Raw genomic sequence first — 15,376 nt, 5'->3', positions numbered from 1 at the left:
TGGTCTGCTCCCTTTGCAGCTTCCGGTACACAGGTCACAATGCAACCTCATGCCACTCCTCCCGACAATGCGAGCATTTTTGGGATGGGGCTTTGCAGTCCTCAGTAGCGTGAGCCCCTCTGCATTTTCCGCAGCAAATCTTACGAGTGCAAAACGGATCGGCATGTCCAATCTGGCTGCACTTCGAACAGGTGGCCACCCTTGGCACGTATGGCCGGTCGATGGGTATCCGGAGGCCTTCTAAAATGAGGGCCTGCGGAAGTACCGTTCCCTCAAACGTGATCCGGAGGGAGGTGGTCGGGATATATTTTTTTTTCATTTTTCGATGAGGCATCAAGCTTAAAAAGCTTTTTTGCCTCAAGGACTTTTACTTTCGGCGTGTCTGGTGCATGAAATGCACCTACACCGAATTTAACCACCTCCTCCTCCGGATAATCGAAGTCTTCGATCACGCCGGTAACTTCCACCAGACTACCGGGAATATAAACCCGGTAGTGCTCCGAAAAATCTGGATCAGCCGCAATGACGTTGGCTTGAGCCCGGTCCTTTGCGGTTACCCTGATCTTGTTTGGGCGCATCCGAAACACATCGGCAACACCCGGGTATTTTTTAAACAGAACAGCCGCGATCGTCCTTACATCGAGCTGCTTGGTACGTGGCCTAAAATAAACTAACGGCTTACCCTCCCACGACACCGGGTAAGCACGAGCTCGATGTTCAGATGGCTGATCATTAGCTTTTGTCAGCGGGGCACAAAAACTATTTGCCAGTGGGGCACTCGACGCCTTCGAGGAAGACGGTCTCTCTTCCAATGCCACCTTTTTAGTGGCAGGAGCGGTCTTAGGGCGACCAGGCTTACGCTTCACATTCGGCTCTATCTCTCTCTCCGAATCCGATAAGTCGGTCCCCATGTTTGGACCGAAGACAACGGGGGAAGTAGGGGTAGACAAACTTACCGATATACACAATAAGCAAACACGCGCGCACGAGCACACACACTCACACACACACAAGACAGATCACGATCGATGCGACGATGCAGCGTCGATACGCTTGCTTATCGCAACGATCGGCAGATACACACACTCACAACACTAAAAACACACGTTGATCGGGGCTAGGCGCCACTCGATCGATAAACACAAACTCCGAGCGAAAGCCGGAGAAAGGCGGAGACACCGATTAGTGCGATACGGGTAATCACGTTGATTACGCTATCGCACACGAGGACAATGACCACTATCTGCCGTACGCAAATGATCCGTTTGACGCTCCACAGCGAAACACGTCTAATCGCCACGGAAGCTGGAGGCAGAATGAATTAGTAATAAAGAACCAATCTTTTTTAAAAAGACCCAACAAGTGTTAGACTTGTAACTTAGATATAAGCATGAAATATAAATGTATTTCAGTTTTAACTGGTACTAAAGATTGTTTCGTCGTAGCATTAAAAGAATATGTCAAGGACAAACAAAATTTCCTTATAGATTGTCGATTGAATTATCTCGACAAGGAAACGAAGGATAAACTTTCAAATGTTTTAGAAGATGTAAAGAAAGTTTTTTATGAACCAAACAAAAAATTAACATGCGTCACAAACGTGACATGTTCGATAAATACAACGGACGAAAGACCAGTACATCAAAAAGTATTTCCATATCCTGCAGCATATACGGAAGAAGTAAATTTACAAATTAGAAAACTTCTTCAAGATGGAATTATAAGACCATCTAGATCTGCATGGACATCACCAGTATGGATAGTCCCGAAATAAAGTGGACCAACCGGTGAAAAGAAATTAAGAATGGTAACGGATTATAGAAAAATAAACGAAAAGACAATTAGCGAACGTTATCCGATGCCGGAAATAACGTACATTTTAGACCAACTCAGAGGTCAGAAATATTTCTCAACGCTGGATCTCGCTTCAGGATTCCATCAGATACCAATAAATCCTAAAGATATGGAGAAAACAGCATTTGCCGTAAACAATGGCAAATACGAATACGCAAGGATGCCGTTTGGACTGAAAAATGCACCGGCCATTTTTCAACGAGCATTAGATGATATACTTCGTGAACATATAGGACGAATATGTTATATATACATGGACGACGTTATTGTTTTTGGAAAAACAATAGACGATCATCTAACAAATTTACATATAATCCTGAATACACTGAATATAGCAAATTTAAAGGTTCAACTGCATAAATCAGAATTTATGCATCAAGAAATAGAATTCCTCGGTTACATTGTATCATGCGACGGAGTGAAACCAAATCCCCAGAAAATTCAAGTTATCAAAGAATACCCTGCACCTAAGAACATAAAAAGCCTTAGATCATTCCTTGGTCTAATGATCTACTATAGAAGATTCATTCGTGATTTTGCTAAAATTGTAAAACCACTTACGAATCTATTGAGAGGAATTAAGAATTCGGCTTCAACTAAAAAAGTTTCATTTTCCTCAGATCAAATGGAATGTTTTTACAAGTTGAGAGCCATACTGTCATCAAAGGATATCTTAATCTACTCCGATCACAACAATCCCTTTATACTAACCACAGATGCATCTGATTTTACCATTGGAGCAGTATTATCACAAGGAGAAATTGGAAGAGATCGTCCAATACATTTTGCATCTCGCTCCTTGTTGCGAACGCGACAAAATAAAATTGAGCTAAACTGACAGGCATGCAAGAGTTAGATGAAAAACTTTAAATAACTAAATATCTTTGTTTAGGATAAATTCTCACCGGCAAATATTATTTTAGGAAAAACCTAAACTAACAGAGCGACCTCCTAGCATGAGAAAACAAGAGTATGATGCGTTATTGGAAATATCTCGAAAAAGGGATAAATCTCGACATATGGTAATCATAAACTCAGGCCATGTAATAAAATACGAAAGTGAAGAACATAGGCCGAAAAAGGTTAACGCTAGAACCCAACGCATACGTTATCGTTGCGCGATTAGTTTCACGAAACAAGGACCTGCGCGAAGATCAAGGCACGGTCGTAGGGCAGTGAAGGAAAGACCAACTTGACGAATAGAGTAAACGACGCGCAGGCAAAAGGCAATAGGAAAATAAACATACGCACTTGAACCACAGATGCGCATTACCCATGGTCATAAAACGATAGGGTAACAATCGCCAGACATTGTAACGTTACAGACCTCCTACACTAGCCGACGTCAGGCAGGGATCAAACGCATCGGCATACCGAGTTAGGATAAAGGAGATCGATGTAATGCTATTTCATGTTCTTTTTCCCACAGAATTTTAGTATATAAGACAGGATTTTTTAAGAATAAAATCGACTTGTAATCCAAACCTCAACGAAGAAACTTGTGTTTCATTGTTTGGGTATCCATACAGAATCGGGAAAGTTTCACCTTTGCCTTCCCTCCGGAAATTGGTTACGCATTTTGGTGTCTCCCCACTCCGTCGGAAGAATTAGGCGAAATCAAGCCAGGCAAGAACCACGGTTAGATACTTCTCCTGGTTATCCAAGAAAAAAGGCTAATCGTCTGATCGAGCTACGGCATTCCCGTTGTCCACGCCGAGTTAGTGAAGTGCGAGTCCGCCGCTAAAAACTTCTCCTGGTTTTCCAGGAAAAAAGGTTAGCCGCCTGATTCAAGCAACTCTGACAAGGCCAGGAATCTGCGCGGAGATCTCCGAATCGATCACTCCTTCGCGTGGTCGGTTCAACAACGGTTCGTTATCGAACTAACAAATGGTGGCTCCAGAGAGGAATTGTTAATATCCGCGCGCGTTAACAACTCATTCGAGCGAACTTACGTTCGTGGTGTGCTGTCGCCAAAAGAACAGCCTCTAACTGAACCCGCACCAAGCAGTGCTTCAAAAAGGTTCAGACTCAAATTCTGCGCTTGTGAAAAATAAAGTGAATTGCAGCGAGTGAAACGGTTTACAATTAATACACGTAAGAACTACAGTGCTATAAGTGAACCGATCGAGTGCCGTTGCGATCATATCAATGTGCACAAGTGCAGAACAAAATCGGGGAGCATCAGTGAGTGCCAGTGCGTGATATAAGCTTTATATAAGCAATAAACACGGCTCCGAACTAACCCATACCAAAGGGTAATAAAGTTCTTCCAAAGAGGTAGAACTAAAAGGAGTACGTTATTTTACTATTTGAGAACAATAGTGTTACAATACGGCTCCGGAGTGAACGAAAAAAGTTCACATCCGAAATAACCCGAAAGAAACTTTAAATGTTAAGCGAAGACGTCTATGCTTACGAAAGAAATCGTGTTTAACAATCAGTACGTGGACAAACGCGGACTAATAAGTTAACCGAGTGAATGACGTTTCGATCGTTTTAAAGTGCTCGCGTTTAAATAATTGAGGACATAAACACCAGTGCATAACGGAAGCTTATCAGCAATACGCACGTGGGAAAAAGTTCTCGTAAGGCGTATCTTAACGGAGTAAGTCAGTTGACTATCGGTGCAGATGGTTTTTTAGTACGACTTCGGAGAGAATTATCAGCGAGATCGAGACCACATTGAACTACCGGGCACGTCAAGGAAAGGTAACACCGAAAACGGTAAGTCGAACTTTCTTATCTATAGCTCAGAGTAGGAATTTTAAAGATCCGCCGAGATGCCTTATAAATTTACCACGAACACTTCCGGCAGTTGCCGATTGTGCGTGGCGGAAGACACTTCCGAAGAAAGCATGATCTCATGCTATGAATGTGATAGATGGTTTCATTTAACATGTGCCAAACTATCACGTAAACCAAAGCCGGAAGAATGCTGGCTTTGCGTAAAATGTCAAAAGATAGCATATGAACTTAATAGATTGCCCAAGGAATCTGCTAGTAAGGATACAGAGGCTATGTTCTCACGACTATTGCTTGATCAACAAGAACAATCAAAGGAGCAATTACAAGAATTTTTAAAAGCAGTAACAACTATTGCGGGCGACAAACAAGGATCGCCGCACATAGAAACGCTATTGAAAAGACAATCGCTTATGCAGTTACCGAGATTTGGAGGGGATCCAGCAGAATGGCCGAATTTTAAGCAAACATTTGATGATACTAATGAGGAGGGAACATTCTCTAATTTAGAGAATTTAAACCGCCTTAAACAGGCCTTATATGGACCAGCCCTCAAAAGCGTTCAACAATTAATGCTGGATTCTTCAAACGTGCCAGAAATAATGACACGCTTAAAGAACTCCTTCGGGAGAACAGATTTAGTGTATCTTGAACTACGTAATAATCTGTATAAAATTCGAGGAGATTCCAAAACCATTGTAGTGGATGAGGACAAGATTAGGTTGGCTAATTTTCGGAAAAACAACCGAAAGCCAAGAAGAGGAATATTCCATGATAATACAAGAGAAAGAAAGTTTTCGTGAACCAATTTCCAACAAATTTTCCAGGTAAAACCAGGTGTTCAAATTTCTCTTTCTACGCATATTGCAAAGTCAAGCTTAAAACAACCAGCAAAACGACGGATAATAAAATCTGAAAAAATAATTTGCAGAGATATCAATGACCATCAGTCAAAAAGAGACAAATCCGGAGAGATTCGTCAAAAGGTCTACAAATTAACAAATGAAAATTCAGTTCTTAAAGCATCAATTACAAAAAAGAAAAGAAATAGGATTTCTACCTGTATCGCAAACTCCAATCATTTTATGGAAACACAAATGACAAAAGATCGAAAAGGATCTACACCTGTAAACACTTTACACGGGAAATACCGCCGTTCAGTCAATGAACTGGCGGATTTGAATGTTTACGGCAAACAAAAGTTTGAACCACCGTTAAACAAGAAACACAGGCTACCCAATAAAGGACCAATTGAATGTAGTTTCATAGGAATTCATGAAGAAAATATGATTGAAGAGGTAATTGATAAGGAATTACCAACAATAAAGATGAAAAGTAAGAAAATAATTCCTGATACATGGAACTACGAGGTTTTGACACCCAGCTCCAGGAAAGCTACTGCAATCACACAAACGATTAAGCCTATAGGAAAAGGGTTTACTGGTTTAATCAAAGGCCTCAGGGTATTGTTCCACAATTTATCGACCTTTATATTAATCATGTTATTTCTCTTTTCAGCTGAAGTTCTGGGTAAAACAACATGGGGATTGATTACATATTTGATTGCAACCAACGAACTATTCTCAAAAGCAAATAGCCTCTTGCATGCCACAAATGATATAGGAAGACAAAAAAATCTATCAAATCAAATCGACACAAATGTTTCGAGTATTTTAACTTTCAAAAATTCAAGGTAGTAAACGATCGTCAAATGGACATTGCGAGAAAAAATACACATTAGTTTTCTAAAAGAGTAGTTGAGAAAAGATTAGCTCAAATGTTCGAAAAAATCGACTATGACTCTCTATATCAAAAGTCTTGTAATTGCAACGCACCCGCGCAAGGGCAACGCATTTCGTCAGTAACGTCTGAGTTCAACCAGAATCAGAGAATACTTCAGAGCGTCATTCTTCATCCGGCAGAAACAGTTGGTCTGCTATCAACAATTAGATGACAACGGTCAACGTCGAAGGGAACTACGAAGCGGTAATATGCGGTTGGCTAGTGCTTAGATACGAAATTGGCTATCTCAACAAAAAAGTGGATCTTCAAAGGGTGTGCAAAGTCACAACTATAATCTGCGAAGAAAGCTAGCTATGTTCAACTATCAAACGTTCAAGGTCGAACAAATGCAGTATGTCTTGCTAACACCATCGAGAGACTACTGTTTGGTCATATGGGCCGAGTCTGATGGAAAGCAAGGTCAAGATGCTGAGATCTCCAGAAGATGAAAAACCTGCTATACAAAGTGATGAGAGAATCACTTCTTCTGTGCAACTAAATCAGAGCTGAACAACACCCAAGTCTACAATAGTTCCCGCATAACGCCTTACTGCGGTCTAAACTAGAATCTTGGTCGAATAGTTGATTCGAATGCATCTTCAACTATCGATATCTAAATCTTAAAATCCAGCATCAAAATGACGACTATTCTTCAAATCGTAGCCACTTGAGAAATCGCCCAACTGAGTCATCGTGTTTAAGACGACGACGTGTGAAATCAACGAGAAACTACAACATCTCTTATCCTGTAGAGATTTTTGAAAATCGTGTCAATCAAAATCGTATCTGAGTTTCAACGCCCAACGCGCAGCCCTACGAGTAGTCCAATGTGCAACTAATATCATCTCCTTCGTCCTTCGTCATCGCCGCGACAACCTACAAGCACCAACGCATCCTCACCGGCTAGACATCTGTAAATGGTTTCTTCAACCGACTGCAAGCATCGATGAACCGTCAACGGCAGAATGCGTGCAATTACAATCAGGTGTCGTATAATGAGAGCGCGAGACAATTCAATTGATTAAAATATTAGGAAAATTAACTCAACAGAAGTTAAATTTTATCTCGGCAGTAATACGTCGCGTTTATTTGGTAAAACTTATAGTTTTACGAGGGCCGGAATGTTGCGAACGCGACAAAATAAAATTGAGCTAAACTGACTGGCATGCAAGAGATAGATGAACAACTTTAAATCACTAAATATCTTTGTTTAGGATAAATTCTCATCGGCAAATATTGTCTTAGGAAAACAACCTTAAGTCACAGAGAGGCCTCATACCGTGAGAAAGACGAAATTGTGGTAACATGTCAGGGTATGTCATAAAACATCTCGAAAAAGGGACAATATCCAGACATATGAAAATTATAAATAAACTCAAGCCATGTAATAAATACGAAAGTGAAGAACACAGGCCGAAAAGGGTTAACGCTAGAACCCAACGCATACGTTATCGTTGCGCGATTAGTTTCACGAAAAAAGGACCTGTGCGAAGATCAAGGCACGGTCGTAAGGCAGTGAAGGAAAGACCAACTTGATGAATAAACAAACGACGCGCAGGCAATAAGCAATAGTAAAATAGGCATACGCATCTGAACCACGGAAGCACGATGCATTACCCGTGGTCATAAAAGATAAATAAATAGGAGCGTAGGTCATACGATCTCCTACACTAGCCGACGTCAGGCAGGTATCAAACGCATCGGCATACCGAGTTAGGATAAAAAAGATCGATGTAATGCTGTTTCATGCTCTTTTCCCATAGAATTTTAGTATATAAGACAGGATTTTTGAGAATAAAATTGACTTGTAATCCCGACCTCAACGAAGAAACTTGTGTTTCATTGTTTGGGTATCCATACAGAATCGGGAAAGTTTCACCTTTGCCTTCCCTGCGGATGTTGGTCCCGCACTTTGGTGTCTCCCCACTCCGTCGGAAGAATTAGGCGAAATCAAGCCAAGCAAGAACCACGGTTAGATACTTCTCCTGGTTATCCAGGAAAAAAGGCTAATCGTCTGATCGAGCTACGGCATTCCCGTTGTCCACGCCGAGTTAGTGAAGTGCGAGTCCGCCGCTAAAAACTTCTCCTGGTTTTCCAGGAAAAAAGGTTAGCCGCCTGATTCAAGCAACTCTGACAAGGCCAGGAATCTGCGCGGAGATCTCCGAATCGATCACTCCTTCGCGTGGTCGGTTCAACAACGGTTCGTTATCGAACTAACACTCCTAGTCAAAAACAGAGGAAGCATATTCCGTAGCAGAGAAAGAAATGCTTGCTATTATGTGGTCTTTAAAGACTTTACGAAATTATTTTTACGGTGCTAAATTTAAAATTATTACCGATCATCAGCCTTTAACCTTTACATTGTCCGAAAAAAATACGAATGCCAAATTGAAAAGATGGAAAGCATTTCTCGAAGGACATGACTATGAAATAGTCTACAAACCTGGAAAAACAAGTGTAGTCGCTGATGCATTGAGCAGAATTGTATGCTCTATGACGGCAACGAAGCATTCAGCTGAAGAATCGGACACATTTTTCATACCTGCCACAGAAGCACCAATAAATGATTTTCGTCACCAGGTATTTTTGGAAAAAGGAAAAATCAGCGTCATAGTAACGTACCCTTTTGAAAAATATAAAAGAGTAAACGTAAAAATTTGGGATTTAAGCGATGAAACGATATTGCATTTTCTAAGATCGCATTTTGATCCATCGAAATTAAATGGATTACATACTAGTGAAGGATTTATGGGTCAAATAAAAAATGTGTATAAGCAACACTACGGTCGACAAAATATGTTAAAAATACGATTTTTCCAGAAAATATTAGAGGATATCGAAAACCCTAGTGACCCCCGCACTTTGGTGTCTCCCCACTCCGTCGGAAGAATTAGGCGAAATCAAGCCAAGCAAGAACCACGGTTAGATACTTCTCCTGGTTATCCAGGAAAAAAGGCTAATCGTCTGATCGAGCTACGGCATTCCCGTTGTCCACGCCGAGTTAGTGAAGTGCGAGTCCGCCGCTAAAAACTTCTCCTGGTTTTCCAGGAAAAAAGGTTAGCCGCCTGATTCAAGCAACTCTGACAAGGCCAGGAATCTGCGCGGAGATCTCCGAATCGATCACTCCTTCGCGTGGTCGGTTCAACAACGGTTCGTTATCGAACTAACACTCCTAGTCAAAAACAGAGGAAGCATATTCCGTAGCAGAGAAAGAAATGCTTGCTATTATGTGGTCTTTAAAGACTTTACGAAATTATTTTTACGGTGCTAAATTTAAAATTATTACCGATCATCAGCCTTTAACCTTTACATTGTCCGAAAAAAATACGAATGCCAAATTGAAAAGATGGAAAGCATTTCTCGAAGGACATGACTATGAAATAGTCTACAAACCTGGAAAAACAAGTGTAGTCGCTGATGCATTGAGCAGAATTGTATGCTCTATGACGGCAACGAAGCATTCAGCTGAAGAATCGGACACATTTTTCATACCTGCCACAGAAGCACCAATAAATGATTTTCGTCACCAGGTATTTTTGGAAAAAGGAAAAATCAGCGTCATAGTAACGTACCCTTTTGAAAAATATAAAAGAGTAAACGTAAAAATTTGGGATTTAAGCGATGAAACGATATTGCATTTTCTAAGATCGCATTTTGATCCATCGAAATTAAATGGATTACATACTAGTGAAGGATTTATGGGTCAAATAAAAAATGTGTATAAGCAACACTACGGTCGACAAAATATGTTAAAAATACGATTTTTCCAGAAAATATTAGAGGATATCGAAAACCCTAGTGATCAAATGGAAATAATAAATAAAGAGCATAGCTTAGCACACAGAGGTCTGGAGGAGAATAAGATGAAAATAACGAAAAAATATTATTTTCCAAACATGACATCTAAGATCAGAGGATATATAAAAGATTGTATGATTTGCAACGAGTGCAAATATAACAGAAATCCTATCAAATATCCTTTGCAAAGAACTCCAATACCTCAATCTCCATTTGAAATTATGCACGTTGACATACTGTTTTTGGAGAATAATCATTTTTTAACATATATTGACAAATCCTCTAAGTATGCTCAAGTCAAGCAAATAAATTCAAGAGCAACAGTAGACATTCTACCCATTTTGAAGGAGATAGTATTAAGACACAAACCACCAGATACATTGGTAATAGATGACGAAAAGTCTTTGAATTCAGGCGATATGATGTGCTTTTTTAAAAGCTACAACATTAAGCCATATATAACACCTACGGGTCGTAGTGAAATTAACGGCGCTATTGAACGTTTTCACTCCACATTGCTAGAGTTGTATCGTATAACCAAGCATGAAAATCTACAAAAAACACTTTTGGATTTAGTGAACCTTTCAGTTTTAAAATATAACAAATCAATACATTCTTGTACTAAATATAGCTTATTTGAAATTATTACTCCCTCAAAGGACACGAGCTCAATACTTGAACAAGTCTATAAACATTTAAAAAAGAAACAAGATAAGGATATTGATTGGCACAATAAAAAAAGAAAGGAGGAAGTTATTCCACAAACAGCTTAAGCTTTTATGAAGACAAAAAGAAGGATTAAACATGCAAAGCCATTTAAAAAAATTGAGATTGTAAATATAAATAGATCAACAGTCACAACAAAAGAAGGAAGGAAGGTGCATAAAAATGATCTTAAAATTAAATCGTAAAAAAACTATATTCACAGATTGATACCCAGCGTGATGGTACAAAATGTTACAATCAGTAGCCTGGAAAACATACCGATAATTGCATTCGATAGAGGAGAAGCCAGAGTAGCAACGGGAATGACAATTTACGTACATCATTTCGAAATAGGAGCAATTCAGAATGAGCTTCAGGTTTTGTTAAAAGAGTTTCATTCAATTGAAGAAACACAGTTTACAAAAATAATTTCAGAAGAGTTCAAAACCACTTATGATACACTAGGAAATATTTTACCGAGTACATTGGTTAGAACGAAACGTTGGGACACACTCGGAACGATCTGGAAATTCATTTCAGGAACGCCAGACCCGAACGACCTAAGATTAATAAATTTAACGTTAAATGATTTAATTACAAAAAATAATGCACAAATAATCATCAATAATGATTTAACAACGCGAGTTAAAGAATGTTTAGAGAAAGTGAAACAATCTTTGAGTGTTTTCAGAAGTTCGACGGTAGAACTTTACGCATTACAACATTAACCTGAAATATTTAACCGAGAAGCTAAGCATTATTGTGGAAAGCATTACGTAAAATTATCTATTACTAACCCACGCCTACTAAGAAAAAAGGAAACAGATTTGTTAATCGCGAATTTTAAAAATAGCATGTATCCGTTACATGCAGCTATAGAAGCTTTGTCAAAAACAACAACTAAAGTAGCTGTTAACAAGAACGAACTTTTATTAATTATACGCGTCCTTAAACTGGAATCAAGAGTTTATCGAAAAATACAGGTGTATGCGATTACGAATAGAAATAAGAAAGTTCATGTTCCCAATTCCATTTACCTATCAATCAAATCCCAAATGTTCACGGTGTCAACATTAGAAGACGACATCTACCTCGCAGAAAATATTGAGGAAGACAACTCAACGTGCATCCCGCATCTGATTAAAGGGCAGTCAGCAATCTGTGATTATGTGGCAAATCCTACGAAATCAGAGGTCATCAATGTCAACACGGGCAACATCGTGATCAGCACAGACCAATGGTACATCCTAGATTCGACATGTGGTATTCATGGGCGAAATCTTACCGGATCAATATCAATATCGTACGACTCTTGCAATATTTTGATTAACAAGACAATGGTTTCGACGCAAGTAATAGACATCCCCGGTTCACCGATCCATTTGCCGATATTTGGAATAGAGGTTACACCTCGCAATAAAGTGATAATCCTGAGCATCGATTATCTACACGATCTACACAACGATTTGCGAAAGCATATGAACCAGATAAAGTTAGATAACAACAGTTTATCCTGGTCCTGGAAATGGTCTGTAAGCAGTATCATTAGCACCCCGTTATTGGTACTGATAATAATTTCGGTGTATGTGTACCTGTCGAAAAAGAAAAGTAACGTCAAGATACAAATCAACGCGATGCCAGGTACTCAGACTCCACAAAATAACGGATCGGAGACGTCGTCGACAAGTAGGATGATGTTAGCATCGGAGTTCAAGCCGATCACGATGCAATAACTGTTTCGTACGGAGCCTCAAATTAAGGACGGGGCGAGTTACCGTATTCAACATCGGCAACATACAACATCATCAGCGGTACTCGACGACGATCTAATCCAACACCGCCTCGACCATGGGACGATCAACATTTCGACACCTCAGCATTCCGGCCGGACAACGCTGCTCCGACCGTGAGACCAGCAACCCGACGCCGGAACATTCCTAACGTCACGTGGCCGAACCAACTCCTTGGTGTGACCCAGACCTCCTCCCCTTCCATACCACTCCTATATCCATAACTGTAAACTTGTAAACATAAAAATAATTATTAAGTTAGTCTTAATCGGACCCTCCAGCAAACAAGAGGCGAATAAAGCGGATCATCCCCAATATAAAAACGTTTTGAGTTTTAACTCGCGCACTTTCCGACGCGCATGTCAACAGCGAGCTGGCAACCGGACCCGACACGTGGACACGCGCTTCCGCTCCACGACAGCCGCAACCAGCGAACCAGCCAGGTCAGCGGAACGCCAAAGCGGGTCATTTGGAAATATTCCAGCCGATTTTAATCAGTTACGATTCAGAGATCAGGGAATAAAGTAAGCTTTTTGTAAAAAGTACTCCCACTGTGTCGTTTCTATAACTGGCGCAGCCGTACGGAGTCAGCTGAGTGAAAGACTGTGATAACAGTGGAAAAATAATGGACAAACAAAATCGTTGTTAAAGTTTTCCCGCATAAAACAGTTTGTGTAACGCAGCCTGAGCGTTCGCGACAAGCAGACGTCTTCGTCGTCGTGGAATTGAGGAACCCCCTGCAGACTTCACCTGGAGAACCAGCATCGTCAGCCCGTCTACGCTACAAGACAGCAAAACAAATCGTAAGTATTTTTTTCTTTTCTTTGCATTTACGAAAAATCGTAAATCGAAAGCGCACTACCAGATAGACGCTTCGATTGGAGACGCGTACTACCAGAAAGACGCGTATTCAGCAGTGAAAGTGTTAAAATTATTTGCGTCCCTAAATATTTAGGTAGGGAAGTGACAAGTGTTGTGAACTTCCAACAATCACGTTCCACACTACCAGATAGACGGAGGTGATTAGCTTAAAGCCACTACCAGATAGAGCTTTAGGTTTCAATCAATAATTAATGCCAAACGTCAAAGATAAGGTGTTTAAGAAGGCTTGAATTGTGTTAGATTCCTAAATAGGTTAGGGTAGGAGCCTAAAGTTAGGCTCAACGCACTCATCGTTCTTATCAGAGTCCTACACCCCAAATGTCAAACATTGTGACGTCCGAGGAGAAGGAGGAAAAGAAGAATTAAATAAAAGTGTTAGTTTTGATCGGTCGGTCCTCGCGTCACCACGCACATAATCAGTGTTTCATTTAGAATACAATTTTACGGCGTCATTTCTGCGCGCCACCATTTTGGTCCTTCGGAATCGGATCGGAAACAGTGCCTACTGTTCTACGTTCGCGTATGTAAGTGCTTACAGATGCTTACACGATCCTAAGTGAAATTTTACTGAACTTTGCGTGTGCAAGTTTAAGTGCGTATCAGCTTACACAGCCTTGAAGGCGTATCAATTCAAGGAGTGCGTGCGTGTGTGCACGATCATCGCGATCAAATCCGTTTAGTGTGTCCCAGTGTGTGTGAGTGCTTAACAAACTCACACAATCCTTGAATGCGCATCAGTTCGAGGAATGGCCCTAAGCGTGAGTGTGTAAGTGTGCATCAACTTTCACAAATTTTTTCTATACGTATATACGTTTTCGTATATGTTTCTATAAGACGAACTAAACGTGTTAATTCGTGTTAATACGAAGTGCATAACATTCATCCAACACACATTAGTGAACATTAAATTCTGTGCTGTAGTGTTTGAACATTGACTCATCTTGTGACCTGCATTCCTGTTCGTACGTGTTGGTGTGCGGTTGTATTTGTAGTCGTGCGTGTTCCTGTTCATTCGCGGGCGTTCGTGTGCGTGGCTCCTGTTCGTTCGAGATTGTTCCTGTGTGTTCCTGTTCGTGTGTGTGGCTCCTGTCCATTCCTGATCGTTCCTGTTTGTTCCTGTTCATCACGGAGTAGCGGTAAATCGTCACGTCGAAATCCCCTCGGTCGGTGAGTAGTTGACAAACAAAGTATAGGGTATTGGAATCAAGTCAGAACAGAATATGAGCACGATGCCTGTAGAACGGTCCCCGCTGGCTGCAAAGCAGAAGGAGGTGCCGAGTTTCGATGAAGCGTTCGAGGTTGAAACGAGTAATGCACCGAAAGGCTTAATACGGATGCGGCTTAGCTTGATTGTGGAGCAGTTGCAGGAAGAATTGGCTGATTTACAAAATGTTCCTTCTTCTTCTATTACAGGGTTTCCGAGAAGAACTAACGATGTGCGAGCCATTTCTGGGCAATGGCTAGGATGAAGTAAACAACTGCCAGGTAGAACTGGCGATCTGTTGCCCTTTCTGGACTATGGCCAAGTTGATCTAGACACAGGCTAGGTTGAAGTGGACGATGGCCAGGTTGAACTGAAATGTCAAATTTGAAACGATTGCTGAAGCGTTCGCAAACGGTTGGGGTAACGCTTGATTTTAAAAAATATTTAAAAAATGACCGGTAAAAACCAAATTATTTGTAATTTTTTTTTTAAAAGATATTTATTGAAGAGAACGCTTAAACTGCAACGCAGCTCGTATGTAATTATACAATTATTATTTGCTGCTCTTTGAGCATGTTCCAATGTTCAAAAACTTTTTTTTGTAATGTTGTTTTTGCTT

This window comes from Anopheles stephensi, chromosome X, assembly GCF_013141755.1.
Source record: "Anopheles stephensi strain Indian chromosome X, UCI_ANSTEP_V1.0, whole genome shotgun sequence".
NCBI lineage: Eukaryota > Metazoa > Arthropoda > Insecta > Diptera > Culicidae > Anopheles > Anopheles stephensi.
Note: the sequence above shows the minus strand (reverse complement) of the source record.